This window comes from Marmota flaviventris, chromosome 5 (genome assembly GCF_047511675.1).
Source record: "Marmota flaviventris isolate mMarFla1 chromosome 5, mMarFla1.hap1, whole genome shotgun sequence".
Taxonomy (NCBI): domain Eukaryota; kingdom Metazoa; phylum Chordata; class Mammalia; order Rodentia; family Sciuridae; genus Marmota; species Marmota flaviventris.
Window position 1 is genome coordinate 49,275,413 of NC_092502.1, and position 18,337 is coordinate 49,293,749.

An 18,337-nucleotide genomic window follows, 5' to 3' on the forward strand; every position below is an offset into this window, starting at 1 on the left:
AGGGTGACAGTGACTTCACAGAGGGATCACTTGTACTTCGTATGGGTCCTTTAAGCAAGTGGAGAGGAGAGGAAAACCTGTACCTTCTGTCTGCTGGAATCGGGAAGTAAGTTTCCACAAATGTGGAGGGTACAGAGAAATGTTGTAGCAGTACATGGGGCCAGACTGAAAGCCAGGCAAGGCACTGGAATCGGGAGACTAGTTCTGCTTTTGACCTTGTCCCTGGATGTAATGTACAGTGCTCAACAACTACTTAATCTCTCTGAACTTCAGTTTTCTCATCTGAATAATTAGACTAAAGCATATCCAAGATACCTTCTGGGAGGAAAATAATCATTTTAAAGAACTGGAGGGTTTTGAATTGTGCATGAGATGCTGGATGCAAATTAATGTGTCAGGAATATCAAACTGGGCTGTGACTTGATCTGGAAGCCAAGTCTGAGCCTGGGTGTTAGGAAAGTGTGTGAATATCCAGTCCGAAAGAGAGAGATGACTTTCCTTCTGTGATCTGTGTGATCACCTGTAGGGTCATGTGTTTAACTTCAGAAAACAGTCATTTTTACAGGAGAAAGAGATACATGGAAATGATAAAGGAAACAGAATTGTAGTAGCTCAAGAAGTAGGGGAAGAGCAAAATGAGAATGGGGCCTTAGAAGGCAGAAGTTCAGAGCCCCATGGAGGAAGTGTCAGCCAAGTCTGAAGAGAGTTGTTATAGAGAGTCCTTTGCCTTCTTTTGGGGCCTCTGTTGAGGCTGGGCTCAGGTAGAGCAGGGAGCCTGCAGAGCTCATCTGCTAAGGGATCAGAAGACATTATGTGTATTCAGTCAGTATTTAATGAGTGAAAGAAGGAATGAAGAAGGCACTGTGACCCAGGGAGGTGACTGTACCTGTGGTGAGCAAGCACCCAGTCTCCCAGGGACATGGCCTGTCATCTCCATTTTTGCACTTTCCAGGCCTCTTTGCCCCCAGATTGCTTCCCTTATCTCTAGCTAATCCCCTCCCGTGGGTGTATGGAAGAGCATGCCTTCAGGCCTCTCCTGTGGCACCACACAGCATCAGCACCTGAGCATGAGGCTAACAAGTGACTATAGGTAGGAAACTGAATCAGCTTAAAAAGGTAAAACACCCCGCCCCGCTGCCAAAAAAAAAAAAAAAAAATGACTGTTTTCCACACACTTTCAACATCTCTGACACCACAAGTGGGAGTTTCTCAATGCCAACCAGTTCTCCATCTCTTACCAGATGTCGCATGCTTTATTATATCACAGTATCACTCAGCTCTTCCTACTAGACAGACACGTTGGCTGCCCTATGAATTAGAGAATTTCCCCCTTATCCCTTTCTCTTTTACTGTTCTCCTCATGTTTTTCTTCCTGTGACATGAGTGCAAACCACTGATGGTTCTTACCCCAGCTGGGACATATGATCTGAATCTCTGAGGACTCTAGTTTTATATACATGATAAGTAGGATTTGCGTCACTCTAGTAAACTGAGCCATTCTGGGAATTTTTAACTTTCTACTGTGATTATGTAGAAAATGGCTGTCACACCAACAGAAATATGCTACCTGGCTGGTCCCTTGTGAGAACCAATGAGGTGATGTTTGTGTAAAGCTCAATGGTCAGACAGCTTCACTCGGGAGGTGCTATGTAAATCAGGAGGCTTATGATGGCACCCAAAGACAGAATCCTGCCCAGACCTGCAAACGGTGTTCCCCCAATTAAGTCCTCACTTCACATCCCATAAAAAGCAGAGAACGATGGGCTCACCCCAAGGAATCTTTTTCTTCTATAAAGTTATTTGATAAAAGTGTAAAACATTAGTGCACATACTGTTTTCCTTATTGTAAAACACTTCTAAAACTGTTTCACCTTTCAAGGGTTAAAATGGGAACTGAGTTGATTATGAAATAGCTCTAATGAAATACACCCCTTCTGAATATCACAAGTCTAAACATTGGACTCAGATTCTTCCCAGAAGGGTGATAATTAAAGCAGCAGTCTCTCAGATCTGAGTTTTCAAGGAGGTGGGATTGGGGACATGTAACACCGATTAAAGGGGAAGGAAAAAAAAATGACTGAGAAACCAGAATAGCAAAACAAATAAAGAGAGTGGCCATTTGGCAGATTTCAGAGTTTCAAGTGAACAATGAGGGAGAAATAGTGGAAATTGTGGGAAGGTAGAGAGGGTGGGATCCAGGACCTATGGAAGGCCTTCCAAGGAAGGAGTAGTAGTCCAAAGGGAGAGGAAGGGAGGGGTAAGGAAATAACTGTGAGATTTAAAAAAAAAAAAAAAAGAAAAGAAAAGAAAGAAAGAAATAGCTGCAAAATTCAACAAGTGAGCAGCGATACCACTAGGCAAGAAACCATTGTGAATGGGGTAAGTTTGGGCAGTTGCTTATTTTGTTGGATTTAGCAGGAGTTGGGATGGAGTGGTGGTCTCCAAAGTACCGTGCCGACTTGGAGCCAATGAAGTGGTGTTTGCAGGTCAGAGAAGCACTCCAGTTCCCAGGCGGGGTTAATGCAGCAGCCCATAAACAAGGCCATGACATAGAGGAATGTTGCTGCTCTTCCAGCTGCTAAATTGGGGTCAGTCAGAAGCCAGGGTTGTGTTGTGTTGGCTGGGATGTCTAGTAACTTTCTTACTAGGTTATAAAAGTGATTTTGTCCAAAGCTTGCAAATGGCACACGATGAATCAGAGAAGCAGCAGTGCCCACCTGTGGGGATCATTTCAAAGCTGTCCACTGCACGATGCCATCCATTTTCGGACAGGGAGGCAGTGAATGGCTTTTGGAAGGATAGAGAGCCAAATCCCATTTCCACTGACACTATACCTAACTTCTGGGGGTTTCCCTCATTAACAAGTCTGATGGTAAGCAGACTCCCTAAAGAATTTCAGACTGAAGGTTTTTATGGGTAGAACTGGTTTAAATTATTTGACCACTTAACCATAGCTCTGACTTGATGATCAGGCTGATAACCCTAGAAGTACAGGAGCAATTACTGGACATTCCTACCCTTGCCACCTATCCCAGCATGCTTTCGGATCGCCTCCTTTGTACATCCGGTTAAAGATATGGGGGAGGAGAATGGTTCCTTGTGTTTCTCAGCAGTGGAATTTTAGCTGGCTTGTTTCAACATGTGGAAGGGTTAATTAGGCAAATTATAATTGCTGCTGGGAGAGGCATTCTAGCTGAAGTCTGACAGCTCTCAGGGCTGCTGCGAAAAGAATCACTCTTACAATCTTTAATTGTGTTCCCCTCTTTCCCAAAGATGGGTTCTTAACATAACATTAAGACCAATAGGGGCTGGAGTTGTGGCTCAGTGGTGGAGCACTTGCCTAGCATGTGTGAGGCACTGGATTCCATTCTCAGCACCTCATAAATATAAATAAATAAAGTCCATTGACAACTAAGAAAAAAAAAAAAAACAATAGGATGATACATTGTACATTCCTGATTTGTGTGTGTTCTCTTTGTTCCTGTTTCTTAAAAATTCTCAGGCAACCTTTCCTTGAAAACATAATTGCACTGAATTTTTTTTTTTTCATAAAGGACTAAATTGGTTTTTGTCATTGTTTAGTTCATGGAATCATTCTGTCGTCTTAGGTGTTTTTGTAAATGAAGATGTGGACTGCGTCAGCTGTACTATAGTTCATCTTGGAGGAGGGACGGAGGAGAACTGTTGTGTTTGGTGGAGGTGCTAGAACATCACAGAACCTACCTCTTTTTGACTAGTACTGTCTTTAGTCTTCCTTCCGTTGTTCTTTTTCATGGTATCATCTATCCCTATTTTGTGAAACAGTCAAATCTGCTTTCACTATATATCTTCTAGCATTTAGTTAGCCAGATTTTTTGAAGTGTTGGATACTGTTTTGTATTCCATGAATGAGTCAATTGACCAAGTGTAGGCAGCTACTAAACTGGCAGCTGGTTGCCATCAGCATGCCCTTGCACAGGAAGTGCTCAGTATAGATATGACTAACCAGTTTCCAGGCTTAAAAATAAAGTGGGGGATTTCTGGATAGAATCGGTCTTTGTCAGTCATTTTAACAGAGCTGATGAGTGTTGAAGTTCACAGCCAACCACATGCTTTTTTCTTATTTCCCAGGCCATCATTTCACCAGACTTTGTGTATTAATGCTGATTTAAACTTATTTCATGGTTTTGGCGTTTGGTTGGTCTTTTAAAATGAAATAAGAGGATATTTGAAGAGTTGTGAGAATTAGCTAGAGTCAGTATTCTCTCCTTGTTTCCTCTTTTGTTTTTAGCTCCTTTTAAGTCATCACCTCCTAAATTAGGTAATAAAAAATTAAGCTTGCTGGGAATGGTGGCGCATGCCTGTAATCCCAGCAGCTCAGGAGGCTGAGGCAGAAGGATTGAAAGTAAGAGACCAGCCTCAGCAGTTAAGTAAAGCCTTAAGCAACTTAATGAGGCCTTGTCTCAAAATAAAAAATAAAAAAGGGCTGGGATATAGCGCAGTAGTTAAGCACCCCTGGGTTTAATCTCCAGTAGCAGAAAAGAAAAAAAAAAAAAGAAAGAATCTTTACTTCTTTATGGAGCAGTTTATACAGAGAAGAGAGCATGTACCTGGGCAGCTATGTACACACTATGATTTGTCTTTTTGAATCTAAGGCCCACCCACAGTAGCATTTTTTTCCCTAAAACATTTTCTCTTGTCAGCAGCAGCTCAGGAAGAAATCATACTATTTTGGCAGAAACTAAAAGGTTTTTTGTTTTGTTTGTTTTTTATTACCTTGTAACCTTCAGTTATTGTTTCTGAACTTTAAAAGTAACTTCATATTTTATTTTTTTTATTGCTGTCTCCCTCAATAATGTAATTTTCCCTCCAATTTAAAAAAAGTCTGTCCTTGTTAATATATTTTCTAAGCTTTTTTTTTTTTTTTTGTAGGATATAAGAAGTGTTGACTCCACATGTTGTGGAAATGCTTAATTAGATGCAGCACTTATTACAGGCTGTCTTTAACAAGTATTTCTCTTTTTTGAATTCTTAACTCTGGGCAAGTATTAGGCTCTGAGCTTCTATTTGCTTTTCAAATAAGAAATTACTGGGGAAAGATTATTTGAAATACAAAATACATATGCAAATGTTTTTATTTTGGATTAGGGGGAAGTCAGTAATGATTCTTTGAGACATTTTTAGGGTCCCAACTAGGCTTCATTTACCAAATTTAGAAGTAGATTTCAAGTATATAAAGAATGAGGCAAAGGGCAGGACATGGCTGGAATTGAAATGCTTATCCCTGAGCCCTTACTTTTGACTTTTCTTTTTTCTTGACTGAGGCAGGATAGAGTAGCCCTGCTTTGCTTTGGATAAAGCTTCATTAAAAAGCCAGCTTCTAAGGGCTGGGTTGTGGCTCAGCAGTACAGCTCTTGCCTAGCATGAGTGAGCACCACATAAAAGTAAATAAATAAAAATAAAGGTATTAAAAAAAAGCTGGCCTTTAAAAAATATAGGAGGAACCTGAAAAGAATAGAACCCTTTCAGTGGAAAAGGGAATTATTTACACAAGCCAAAATTTCATTGAATAGAATGATTGCTTGCTCTGAAATATCAATTTCCTTTAGTTGTGTAGTGATCAAGACTCTTGAACCTTGAATGGCTGACAAGACTTTTCTAACTTATGATGAAAGGCATATTGTAGGTAGAAAAATGTTTGATAACTGATGAAGTGTGAGGGTAGGCATATGGTCCAGAATGTAACATATTTTGCAGAATCCAAACCTCTGCAGTTTTCATGTGATTCGTGGATCATCCAAACATTGATACTTATTTTGCCTGTGGTCTTATTGTCTGGTTTTTAGTTACAGAAGGGTATTGTACTCAATAGGTAGTTGTACCATCCACTGTGCCAGAGGTAAGTTGAAATTACAATGGATATTCTGAATACATTGTGCATATAGCTCTTCTTCCTGACTTCCTTTGAGTGACATTCCATCTGCTAGTCTGGGTGGTGTGTCGTAGAGTTCAGGCCTTAGCAGGTCTTAACCAGACCTGGTGGTCTAGGCTGATGGAGGGCTGTGACTGAGTAACTTCTTACTCCATTAAAAAGTGGTGGAAAGTGAAAAATGAAATGAGTTGCCTTTCATATTAGAGTCAGACACACCTTCTTATTGAAAAACTTCTAGTACATCTTGTGGCAGCACTGGAAAAAGGAGTGTTTTAGACAACTCGTTAGTTGGAAGTTTCTGCTTTTTTTTTTTTTTTTTTTTGGTACCAGGGATTGAACCGAGGGTGCTAAACTACTGAGCCACATCGTATTTTTCATATATATATATATACATACACACACACACACACACACACACATATATATATGTATAATTTTGAGTTAGGGTCTCACTGAATTGCTCAGGACCTTGCCTTCCCCCCTCCTCCTCCTTCTCCTCCTCCTCCTCCTTCTCTTCTTCTGCCTTTTTTTAAAAATATTTTTTTGTTTGTTTTGCCACAATAGCTAGCATCTCTCTGTTTCAATTTATTGGGATTGCATAACTCCGAAGTATTACTGTGTTAAATTAGTCCAGAAAAGCTTATTACTAGTTAAGTCTAATTTCAAATAAGTTTTAGTAAGTTTTAGGAGAAAGATTGGATAAGAGCAAGGTGTTACTTGACAGGAAAGCACAGAAACAATGCATGAATCTAGTCATAAAACTCTGAGCCAAGTACCGGAGGTTTTCAAACCCTATTTTAGTACTTTTAGTAACTAAAATCCTGGCTTTTCTTTCAAGTTTGCATACAGAAGATGAAAAGTGGCCTTTATCAGACTTTGCCAGTAAATTAAAGGACTCACCCTTTCTAACCATGTACATGCATACCTTGAAGTTCTGTCAGATAAAAAGCTCCTGGTTAAAATGATCTGAATTATGCCTGGAAAGAAGAACTTGCCAGAGCTCTGGCCCTCCCTAGGCTTGGGCTCAGAGACAAAGGAATAGCTGTCACTAAGACCTGTACTGACCCAGCCAACCCCAGCCTGCAGTCACAGAGCCAAGCATCTTCTCAGCTACCCGTAATGATTTTTAAAAAATATATAAAAATGTTACAGCTTCTCTACCATTCATCAGAATTCAGTGAGCTATAAATCAGCAAGAAAGGCCTACCCAGAGCCCGACCCTTTTTTGCTTTATTAGATGCCATTAAAACCTAGGAAAGGGGAGATTATTAAAGCCTGAACTTAGAACCCAGAATTTTAGTCTAAGGATTCTGTAGTTTCCTTTTTTGCCTATATCTAAAATTGCTCTATTTTGTGATAATGTAAGCTTAATGAAAGAAAAGTAGTTTATTTCATAGATGCTAGACACTTGCTCTTCAAGGATTAAATTCCTTTTTGATATTAGCCAAAGTCTGTAGACATCTGTTTAAACACGGGTTTCTAAATTTTGGAGAGGCAATGAGATGTATGGTTTTATTTTATTTGGTAGTGAAAAGAAGATTTTGTTTTGATTGATTAACAAGAATAATGTGGCATAATTCATTTTGTGTGTTGGCTGTAGAATGTGCCCTGCGATGGAATGTGGGTGCAGTTCTGGCATTTTTGTTTTTGTATATTTCAAGGAAATAAAGGTACAGAGAGGCACTTGTTCATTGCCTATATAAAGACTAACTGTACAGCTGACAGTTTAAAAATACTGTACAAGACCACATTCCATGCCCAACAGTAGCATCTGTCTCCTTCATTCCAAGATCAACAAAAGGCGTTAAAGACAGATGCCGAAACGTGAGCAGAAAAGCCCCTCTGATCGGCAAATCACCGACCCCCTCACCATCCTTCTCCAAACAGGGGTTGAGTGAATGGTGCAAACTGAAAATTAACTGGACAATAACTCACAGGGAAATGGTTCAGGTAGGATAGATTTACTTTTCAGTTTTAGAAACGGACTCAAATTATATATTCAAAAGGTTTGATTTTCCCCAAGCATGTATGTACTCTTTATAATATACATAGCCTCACATCTTGGAGATAAGTTCAATGTCTTTTTTCTAAGATATTGCTATGGTTTGAATATGCTTTACCTTCCAAAAGTTCTTGCACTCAACAACGCTTGGTCCCTAATGTATTAGGATTGAGAGGAGATAAAACCTTTAAGAGGGGGTTCCTGGTGCGAGGAAATTGGGTTATGGGGACACTACCCTCAGAGGATTTGCCCATCTCCTGGTAGTGGTTAGGTCTCCTGGGACTGGACTGGTTATCAGAAGAGCAGGTCGTGATAAAGCAAGGCACATGTGTCGTGCCTCCCTTGCCATTCTCTTTTGTGCTCCTGCCATGTGTCACCATCCATTGTGATGCAGTATGAAGTCCTTAGCAGATACAGTTGCTTGACCTAGCCTCTGGAACTGTAAGACAAAATAAGCCTTATTTCTTTATAAGAGTACCAACCTCAGGCATTTTTATAGCAACACAAAATAGAAAAAGATATTTTCTGCCTTTTGCAGCAATGAGGATATTAGGAATAACATGAAGAAAATTTCAACCAAGCATGTTTTCTTTCTCTATAGAAACAATGTTTTTTTTTAGTTGTAGATGAACACGATACCTTTATTTCTTTATTTATTTAGGTGGTGCTGGGGATCGAACCCAGTGTCTCATGCATACTAGGCACGCACTCTACCACTGAGCCACAACCCCAGCCCTAGAAAAAATGTTTTAATTAGAGATTCTGTTATTTTTCAAGAACTTACTGTCAAATAATTGTTAGATGTGATAAAAATATTTCCCAAGTATGAAGATATGATCATAAACCTTGTGAATCATTTAATTCAGTAAAAAGTATATTTCTTGCTTTTTAAAGTGGGTATCAGCACACCATGTACGCAGATTTTATAAAGGTTGTCTTCTGTGAGAAAATTAATCCAGATACCTTAAAAATAGAAGTTGACCATCACAAATTGTATCTTAATACCTTTTTAAAAAGTTTATTGGTACAGCTTTTCTTTATGGAGATCTTTGTCTTGTATCTTTGCCATATTGACTCTGATAATGTGATCAGAGTCTTCTTGGGCATGCGTGACACCTGCAGTCACTACAGAAGGTGTTCAATTTCTCTGTCCATCCCAGAAACAAAGCCTAGAAACCATGTCCACCACTCCTGCTTCCCAGCCTACCACCCACACTTACTTGACTTGAAAACAAAAACTGCCCTAAATAGGATAGCTCTTAGCTTATCAAGAATGAGTTCCCAGGACTGGGGTTGTGGCTCAGCCGTAGAGTCCTTGCCTAGCATGTGTGAGGCACTGGGTTTGATCCTCAGCACCACATAAAAATAAATAAATATAATAAATGTATTGTGTCCAACTATAACTAAAAATAAAATATTTTTAAAAAAGAACGAGTTACCCTTAATAATTGTGTCAGTACTCTGTAAAACCCCAAATGTAAGAAAACGCAGAGAAATATGGGCATTTATCCCTGTGCCTTTCACTGTTTGAGGCACTTCATCTACTAGGTCTTATTTTGTTTATTCTGTTTGGAATTTTTAAAAGTCATTTCCAAACTCTCTTCACCAGGGATGTCAAAGCAGGCATATGACAGGAATATGGCCAGGCATAAGTAATCTGGCCAGGCATTAAGAGAAGGAATCTGGTGTGTGAAAGACCTGTGGCTGACCTTGAGTTTTCAGCCTGGAGAAATGATCAGGCATGTTCATAGGTAAGTACACGCAAGCAGAAGGCCACCTCTGGTGAGACAGCCTTAAGGACTATCTGCAGCTGAGAGAGTTGAGGCAAAGCTATTGAGAAGGCATGAAGCTCTGGAAGAGGGCTTTGTTTCCCAAAGCACGGTATACATGCCACTTGTGGTACAGGAAATGATTTTATGCAAACCCAGACATAGTGTTGAATAATCTTCACAACGTCGTGAGAGATTAGTCCTTTTTCAGTTACCTTGGAATCCTTTGCCTCTTTCACAGAGAATGCTCATGTTGGGAGCTATGAGACCTTTGCTACCTTACACTAACTTACCTTCTTTTGTACCACTTTTGTAGATATGGGGCTCATGGCCTTTGGTGACAGTACCTGGTAGCAACTAATTATGTGGGTGTTTTTCCAAATTGACTTAATTTGTCATGATTTTTGAAAAAATTTAATAATGTTTATGATTATGATAGATTTCGAGGAGGAGTTCCTGTTTCCAAGCACATAGAATGTTTTCCTTTCTATGTAAATTAATTAATTAACAAATTAATTTATATTTTGCACTTATGGGCATTGAACCAGGACCTCACACATGCTAAGCAAGCACTCTACCACTCACCTATATCCCCAGCCCTTTTTATTTTATTTTGAGACAGGATCTCACTAAATTGTTCAGGCTGGCCTCAAACATGTGATCCTTTTGCCTCAGCCCTTTGAGTAGCTGGAATTACAGGTATGTGCCACCACACCCTTCCACGTAATTTAATTTTTTAATAAAAGTATATTAAGTAACCATAGGAAAATTAAATACAAATAGTAGAAAATAAGGGAAGTTGTGATGATGGTACTCAAGGGATTGGGGCTCAGGACATGACTCAGGTAGACGGAGGATGCCTTTCAGAAGAGAGATTTTAACAAAGATCCTGAGGTGGAAAATGCACAACATTTGAGAAGAGATGAGTAAGGAAGTTGGCAGAAACCTTGGGATCTCCTAGGAGAGTCAGAGTGATAAAACCTCACTCAGCTTGATTGCCAGCCCCAGGAGCCCAGGGGTGTCAGCTCTTGAGTCACCAAGAGTCTCATTCCCAAGGCTCTCCATAAAGTGATTCAGAATGGTTTGAGCCCCTGGTCATTTCAATCAGGGGTGGCTACTCATATGCCTGTAGGGGCCAGGAAATTACCCAACTGCCCAAGTGACCAGGTAGGAAATTAGAGAGGACCTGTGTTGCCCAACCTCTTCTCTCAGTGTTGCCAAAAGATCAGATATTTCCTGAGAAGTTAGAAATGTGAATTTTTATTTATTTATTTATTTATTGAAATGTGAATTTTTATAGGAAAGCTCCAAATTCTTGCATGTTTTTCCTCCTAACAAAAAAATTAAAACATTACAGGGGCCCATTTTGGGGGTGATGTGAACATTCTAGAATTAAATAGAGATAATGGTTGTACAATATTGTGAATGTGATTTAAAATCACTGAATTGTTGACTTTTTCTGTGTGTGTTTGAGTGATGCTGGGGATTGAACCAGGGCCTTGTGCATGTGAGACAAACAAATCTGAGCTATATCCCCAGCCCCAATTGTTGACTTTAAAAGGTCATAGTGGTGAATTTTATGTTGTATGATTTTTTAAAAATATTTATTTTTTTAGGTGTAGATGGACACAACACAATGCCTTTATTTTTATGTGGTGCTGAGGCTCGAACCCGGGTCCGACCCGTGCTAGGCAAGCACTCTACCGCTGAGCCACAATCCCAGCCCCATGTTGTATGAATTCTATCTCAAAGAAAAACTATGGGCCCAATCAAACAGTGCCAGTTAAAAGTCTGTAAGCTTTTTGTTGTTTGTTTTTATGGTGCTGGGGACTGAACCCAGGGGTGCTGTACCCCTGAGCCACATCCCAACCTCCCCCCTTTATTTTATTGAGACAGGGTCTCTCTAAGTTGTTGAGGCTGGCCTTGAATTTGCAATCCTACTATGTCAGTATCCTCAATTGGTGGGATTACAGGTATCTGGCATTGTTCACAACTAAGCTTTGTTTAAAAAGAAGGAATTGCAAAGTCCCTTTTTTTTTTTTTTTTTTTGAAGCAGCATCTTGCTATGATCCCCAGGCTGGCTGGCCTTGAACTTGTGATCCTCCTGTCTCAGCTCCTGAGCTGTGTGTGGGATTACACTTGACTATTTGCTGCTTTTGACACAAAGTAACTTTCCATAGGCAGGGAGTTTTCAGGAGTTAATGGGGGTCACATTGTGACCCTGGGTGGACCTCTGGGCCTCTGTTGTTTCTCTTTTGGTCTCCATGGCCTCTTCTGTTTCTAGAAACAGGGTTGGTGATTAAGATGGTGAGAGGTGGGACGGTGGGCTGGCTTCCAGAGCAGTGAATGGTGGGTGAAAGATGAAACTACAAAAGGTGGGTACCTCCAAGGTATTTTAGAGAAGATATTTATTTTGTTGTTATTTGGCAACTTGTCATAAAATTGGTTGGTTATGTTATTTGCCAAAGTTTATTCTACCCAAATACCTGCTATTAGGAAAGTAATCCATCTTCAAGACAGCAAGTTAATATATTTAGGAAAATGTTTTTCAATTCTTAAAAGAGAATGGCTATAATAGTCCTCTTAGTTATTTTCTTTAACTGAAAAATGATTTTAATGTACCAAGTATGTCATTGGCATAAGAGGATTATAATTATTTTAGCAAAACTATTTTTCTTTCAAGCTTTTGTGGACTTTGTTACTTTAAATTCTAAGTAATTTTAAGTTATCCAGTTTCAATAGAAATAAAAAATTGTATCTGAAGAATCTTTGACTTTTTCTTCCTTAAAAAAACAAAAACAAAAACAAAGAAAGGTAGAGTTTGTGTCCTTTTAGATTTTTAGTTTCTTCTGAATTATTCCTAAAAAGGCCACACATTTAAATTAAAAACAGAATTATCTATGTAGAGTATGAATTAGTATTTCCTACCAGTTGCAAATGTTATCAGTAGATGATTTTTGAATGCTTATCTTTAATTATATAATGATTCATTTACAATAAACTTTCCCCAAAGTTTACATTGAAATACTTGTTTCTTATGTAAGAGTATTTGAAATATGGCATATAATTAATAGTAATAGGATTTATTTATAGCCTTATTTAGATTGTGTTTTATAAAAACAGTATTCACTTCTACACCTCCTCTGACCTTCTGCCCACTCCCCTCAAACAACCTGGGAATTTGTTTAATCTAGTAAATACATATTAAAAATTAACTGTGCATTTATTGTAGGAAGGAATAAGTAAAAAATTGGAACCAATCACAAAGACTTTACTTTTAGGGAAAATGACAGCAAATAAACATAACATAAAGCAGTTTCTAGTCAGAGCTAAAGACAGAATAGAGAATTTCTGACTGGAGTAGACAAAGTCTTCATGGAAGAAGTATATTTGGGGAGAACCTCAGGGATTTCACCACTGAAGTCAATTGCCTGAGCTGCCTTCCCATCTCTGTGCAAATGTCAAATTTTCTGAAAGGCCTCCTCTGACCTCCCTGCCATAACCTCCTTCTTCCTGTAGCCTCTCTGGCTTCTTGACATTTATATATGTGCTTGTCTGACTGTATTACAGGTCTCCTTCTAGAATCTGAGCTTCCTGAGGGCAGGTGCTTTGCCTGGCATACAATAATTGCTCTATAAGAATTTGATAAGTGAATGGAGACCTTTTTTCTCTGAGATTTTTATAGATTTGGCAAATTTATCACCTCAATGTGACCCCACTGACACATTCTTTAGAAATAAGGGGGAGATTTTCTTGCCCAAATGTAGCTTCCTGAAGTCTGCTACTAAATAACAAGTGTTATGAAAACAAATCATTATCTCTCCTAATCTCCCCACCACTTCACCCTGCAGATCCTCCTTAGGAACTCACTGACTACACATAATTTTGGGTGAAATTATTTCTCAATTGTGTGAAACCTGCATGTGTGCTCTGGTTTCTGATATACAAGTACACTGCTGGGCAGGCTGCTTAATTTATGATTCCCCAGTAGGAGTTCCACAGATTGGCTCTGAAATCCATCATATTTCTGCCTGTAAGCCAGAGGTCACCCATGCTGATGCCTACAGCACCCAGGAAGTGAACCTAAATGGTGTGGAGAGCCAGGAAGACATGGGGTAAACTGGAAGGTTGAGTCTCCTGAAGGAGGCAGCCACAGTTTAACTCAGAACCATTTTTCTCATGTGGGAATGTGGATCCATTTTTGTCAGATCTTATGATGTTCAAATGAAATCAGAAACACAGATTTTGAGATTAATTTCCCCAATTTTTTAACATGGACCACTAATCCTAAGAGCCGTACAGCACTGTACAGTCCAAATAATGGTGTATACAGGTTACAACCTCTGCACTTCATCCTGATCCCCCCCCCCAAAAAAAAGGGGGAATGTCTGAGTGTTAAGAGGAGAGAGAAAAAGATAGAAAGAGGGGTAAAAGCCATTTCATAGAGAACTCCCATGCTTCCCTGGAAGTACCCAATGGTGAACCACACTGTTTCTGTAAACCTGTGGGTTTTTTCAGGATTTTATCCTAGAATTTCAGAGCTTACTAGTCTTGATATTTGAAATGAAATAGTGTACTTTTAGGCCCAGCAAATCCCATCTTATCATTTATGTACCTTTAGTAGAATTTAGACATCAGGCACAGGCATGGCTGTAAAATGCTTGACTGACTTAAAATTTTAGTACAGTTACTGGAAAGACTGTGACAAAAATGTTGAGAGGTTGTGCCAAGATGCATATTTGAGAGATGCCCAAGCCGAGGCCAAGAGGTTGCTGCTCCTAAAATACCCAGACAAATGGGTGTGAGGCATTTGCATGGAAGATTTCAGACCGTTTGCTGTAAGGACTGAATTAACTAAATATGGTCAGTTCTCCAAAGTAGCTAGTTATTCAGTATGTTTTGGTCAAGGGCAGGGGAGAAAAGCAGATTAAAAAAGAAAATACACAGCATGCATGAGGCTGTTAGCATCTCTCTCTCTCTCTCTCTCTCTCTCTCTCTCTCTCTCTCACACACACACACACACACACACACACACACACACATTTACATCCCATATGTACGGTTATGTTTTTAGCCAGACAGTGCAAGTAAATTCATTTGTTAAGCTCTGGATAAAAGGAATTGAATTGAATTGATTTCCTGACTTAACTTCATGAATTGCTGTAGAAGGTATTGATGGGCTCCATGGAGGCAGATTAAAGCATTGCTAGCTGGAGGGCATGTGTTAAGTACTTGGAGGAGAACAGAAATGAATAGTTGTGGTACCTTACTTGTCAAGGATCATAAGTGGTTAAGGTTAGATAGGAGTTTAACTCTCCCACCAGGTAGAAGAGCAGGTTAGGTGGAGTAATTTATTCTGGCCATCACACTTGAACAAACTTCTTGGAAGAAATGGTGTTTAAACTGAGGCTGACAGGACCAGAAGCACTTTTCAGGCAGGGATAGAGGGAGAGGGTAAAGGATAGACATACAGCTTTTCCTTATTTTCTAGTCTCTGATGTGTAACACCTGTGCTTCTTACTTTGGATTCAAGGAGTCACTGACCTGGGAGAACAGACAAGCTCTAAGAAGTAGGATTCTGCAGCTAGCTCAGCAACATGTGGCATTTGATAGAAAATTCATAAGCAATGGACATTATTTAATTTTGCTTTTCTTGTCGAGCATGTATGGTATGGTAGGAAGTAATATGTCTCAGTTTTCCACTAACAATAACTATGCACCCCTGATAAGTCCCTTGACTTTTGACCCTTGATTCTTTTATCTGGCTCCCCCTTAGGATTAAGTAATTACAGGACCAAACTAGAAATGCATATGAAAATGTTATGATGAAAATACTTTGCAAACTATGGAATGTTACACACATGTCAGCTGTAATTTTGTTATTTGCTTATCTTTGTTATGTGTAATCTGATCAGACCAGAAAGCTCTGTGACTATTGATGATAGTTTGAGGGCTGGTTCAGTAACTAAACATCACTCTAGTGTGATAGATTCTAAGATCTGTTACTGGTTTTCTGAGTGAATGAATATAGATATTAGGAGTCAGGGCCTCTGGCAGGGTGGGAGAACATGAGTTGGAAAAGTGTAGAAAATCGTGGAGCTGTTTAAAGGATTTTTTTCCACATTTCTAGTTGAAAGATTGGATCATATCAACAGTGGAAAGACTTTATATCCTTAAGAAAATATATAAATAAGTCCAGCCTAATTGAAATATCTTTAAGAAAAACTAGCATGTCCTAATTCAACATAGTAAATAAATAAGGATTCATTTAATTTGAAAAGAAAAAGTTCCCTAAAGTTAGTTTTGTATAAAAGATTGTGGGATATTTTCATTCAATTTCAAACCATCTGCAGCCTAGAGATAGAGTTAGGCCCTGTTCAAATTCTGGTTTGAAGCATCATCTAAAAGAGGCTAACTTTTGTATTCTCCTGAATATGTTATCAAAATTCCTTGAGGTTTTGAAGCTCTATTCTGAAAACATTTTCTCTGAATTCCTTGTTCAAGCTGACATCTCTATTTTATGAAAAATTTTTGAGATAGAATTAAATCTGCTCAAAGTCTTCTTTCACCATGCTTCTGTGGCTATAGTATGTCTATTTGAAATTTTAAGTACAGTGTTCTAGGAGTACATCTTAGACAATGGGTCCCCAGCTTTACGTAATCAGAATCATGTGGGGTGTTTCATAAGTGGAGACTGTTAGACTATACCGCTGGAAGTTTTTTTTTTTTTTTTTTTCCTCTTTTCTTTTTTACCCCTCCCTGGAGGTTCTGAAAAGCAGGTATAATAATTACTTAGACTCTTCCAGGCATTCTGATGCTGTTGGCCAATGACACAGAATTATGCCCTGGACACCTGCTATACGTTTCCTCTCCCTGCCAAAACCCTCCCCAAAACTGAGCACCTTTGTAGTAAGCATTTCCAGGGCCTTGAAAATAAGTTATACATAGTTACTGTTCAAGTTTTTTTAAAAAAAATATTTGTTTTTTAGTTTTAGGTGGACACAATATCTTTATTTTACATTTATGTGGTGCTGAGTATTGAACCCAGTGCCTCGTGCCTGCTAGGCAAGCACTCTACCACTGAGCCACAACTCCAACCCTTGTTTAAGCTTTTAAAAAAATCTATAGGACACACACATTCCTTTTTTTTTTTTCTTTTTTTAAAGTTGTAGTTGAGCACAATACCTTTATTTTATTTTTATGTGGTGCTTGAGGATCGAACCCAGGGCCTCGTACGTGCTCGACAAGTACTCTACTGATGAGCCACAACTCCAGCCCCACATCCTTTGGTTTTTGAAATATGAATTGATGAACAGAATTTTTAATACCTATCTAGCTATAGGAAGTCTATAGGTCAGCTCTGGAATAAAGACACATTTATGTCTAAGTAAAGTAGAAGCATATTTTCTTTTGAGGCTTATCTCCTTTTGTGAAACCTCCCTCATGCCTAGCCTCGCTCCATCTCCCTGTCCAGGAATATTAATGTTCCGCGTCTTGGCTACCTGTACATTATGCGCATTGTCACATTTCTACTGTAGAATTTGCCATGGTGTGTTCTGCCTCGCTGGGCTCATCTGCTCCCTCCCTCCTGTGTGAATCTGCATGCCAGGAAGGAAGGGATCCTGTTATTTATCTTTGAAACCACAGTGTCTGATACATTATAAGTACTCTACAGAACTTTTTCTTAAACGTGCTGATGATGTTCTCTGTTTTCCCCTCACTCCACAGGCATCCCATCCCAGCAGAATTTCAACACTATCTTTTTTTCTTTCTTTTAAATTAATTAATTTATTTTAATTAGGTATATATGACAGCAGAATGCATTTTGATTAACACTATCTTTCTTAATGATAAGGACAGCAGTAATAATGACAATAATAATAGTTGTTTACATAACTAGTGCTGTTCTAAGTGGATTCTTTTTACTTAAACCCCTTTTACCAATAAGAAAACTGAGGTGTAGAGAGGGTAGGTAATTTGGACCAGGGGCTCTGGCACTCTGTGGCGGAGTCCAGCTGCTGACCCAGACAGTCCGACTCTAGAGCTGTGTTCATAATCACCACATTGCCTGACTCTGCCTGGAATTGCCCCACTGCCTGTCTTGCACTCCCCTGTTTGCCCAAGATCATTATGAATCCATTCCAGAGAAATAGCAAGACCCCTAGTCAATCTGTTAACCACTTATTTTCACTGACCTTATCCCACAAATTCATTACTGGTTCCTATGTGAAATTAGTTTGGAAATTTTAGGTAAGCAAAGTTACAATGTTTCTTTATTGCAAAAAATCAAGACCTTGCCCACCAGTGGTGCATGCCTGTAATCCCAGCAGTTTGAGAGGCTGAGGCAGGAGAATCTAGAGTTCAAAGCCAGCCTCAGCAATATTGCAAGGCACTTAGCAACTCAGTGAGACCCTATCTCTAAATAAAATATAAAAATGGGCTAGGGATGTAGCTCAGTGGTTAAATGCCCTTGGGTTCAATCCCTAATACAAAAAAAAAAAAAAAAAAGGACCTTTAATATAAAGGTCTTTTGTACATCTCCAAAGGGGATCTTGGTATATTGCTCTTTCCCAAACATGCTGAACTAAATGAAAAATTACCCCATGAGATTCCTCTTAACTTTAAGAACTTCTTTTTTTTCTCTTCTTTTTTTAA

The 18,337-nt window shown here is 39.1% G+C and overlaps 1 protein-coding gene and 1 non-coding gene across 3 annotated transcripts in view; one reads left to right on the forward strand and one right to left on the reverse strand.

Annotated features, from left to right (window-relative positions):
* The window catches only part of Tnfaip8 (TNF alpha induced protein 8), a 110,951-nt gene that overhangs the window by 82,443 nt on the left and 10,171 nt on the right, over positions 1-18,337 (forward strand). The window lies entirely within an intron of this gene.
* Positions 8,573-8,644, reverse strand: Trnat-agu (transfer RNA threonine (anticodon AGU)). Its single transcript has one exon. It is a non-coding gene; the product is annotated as a tRNA-Thr (tRNA).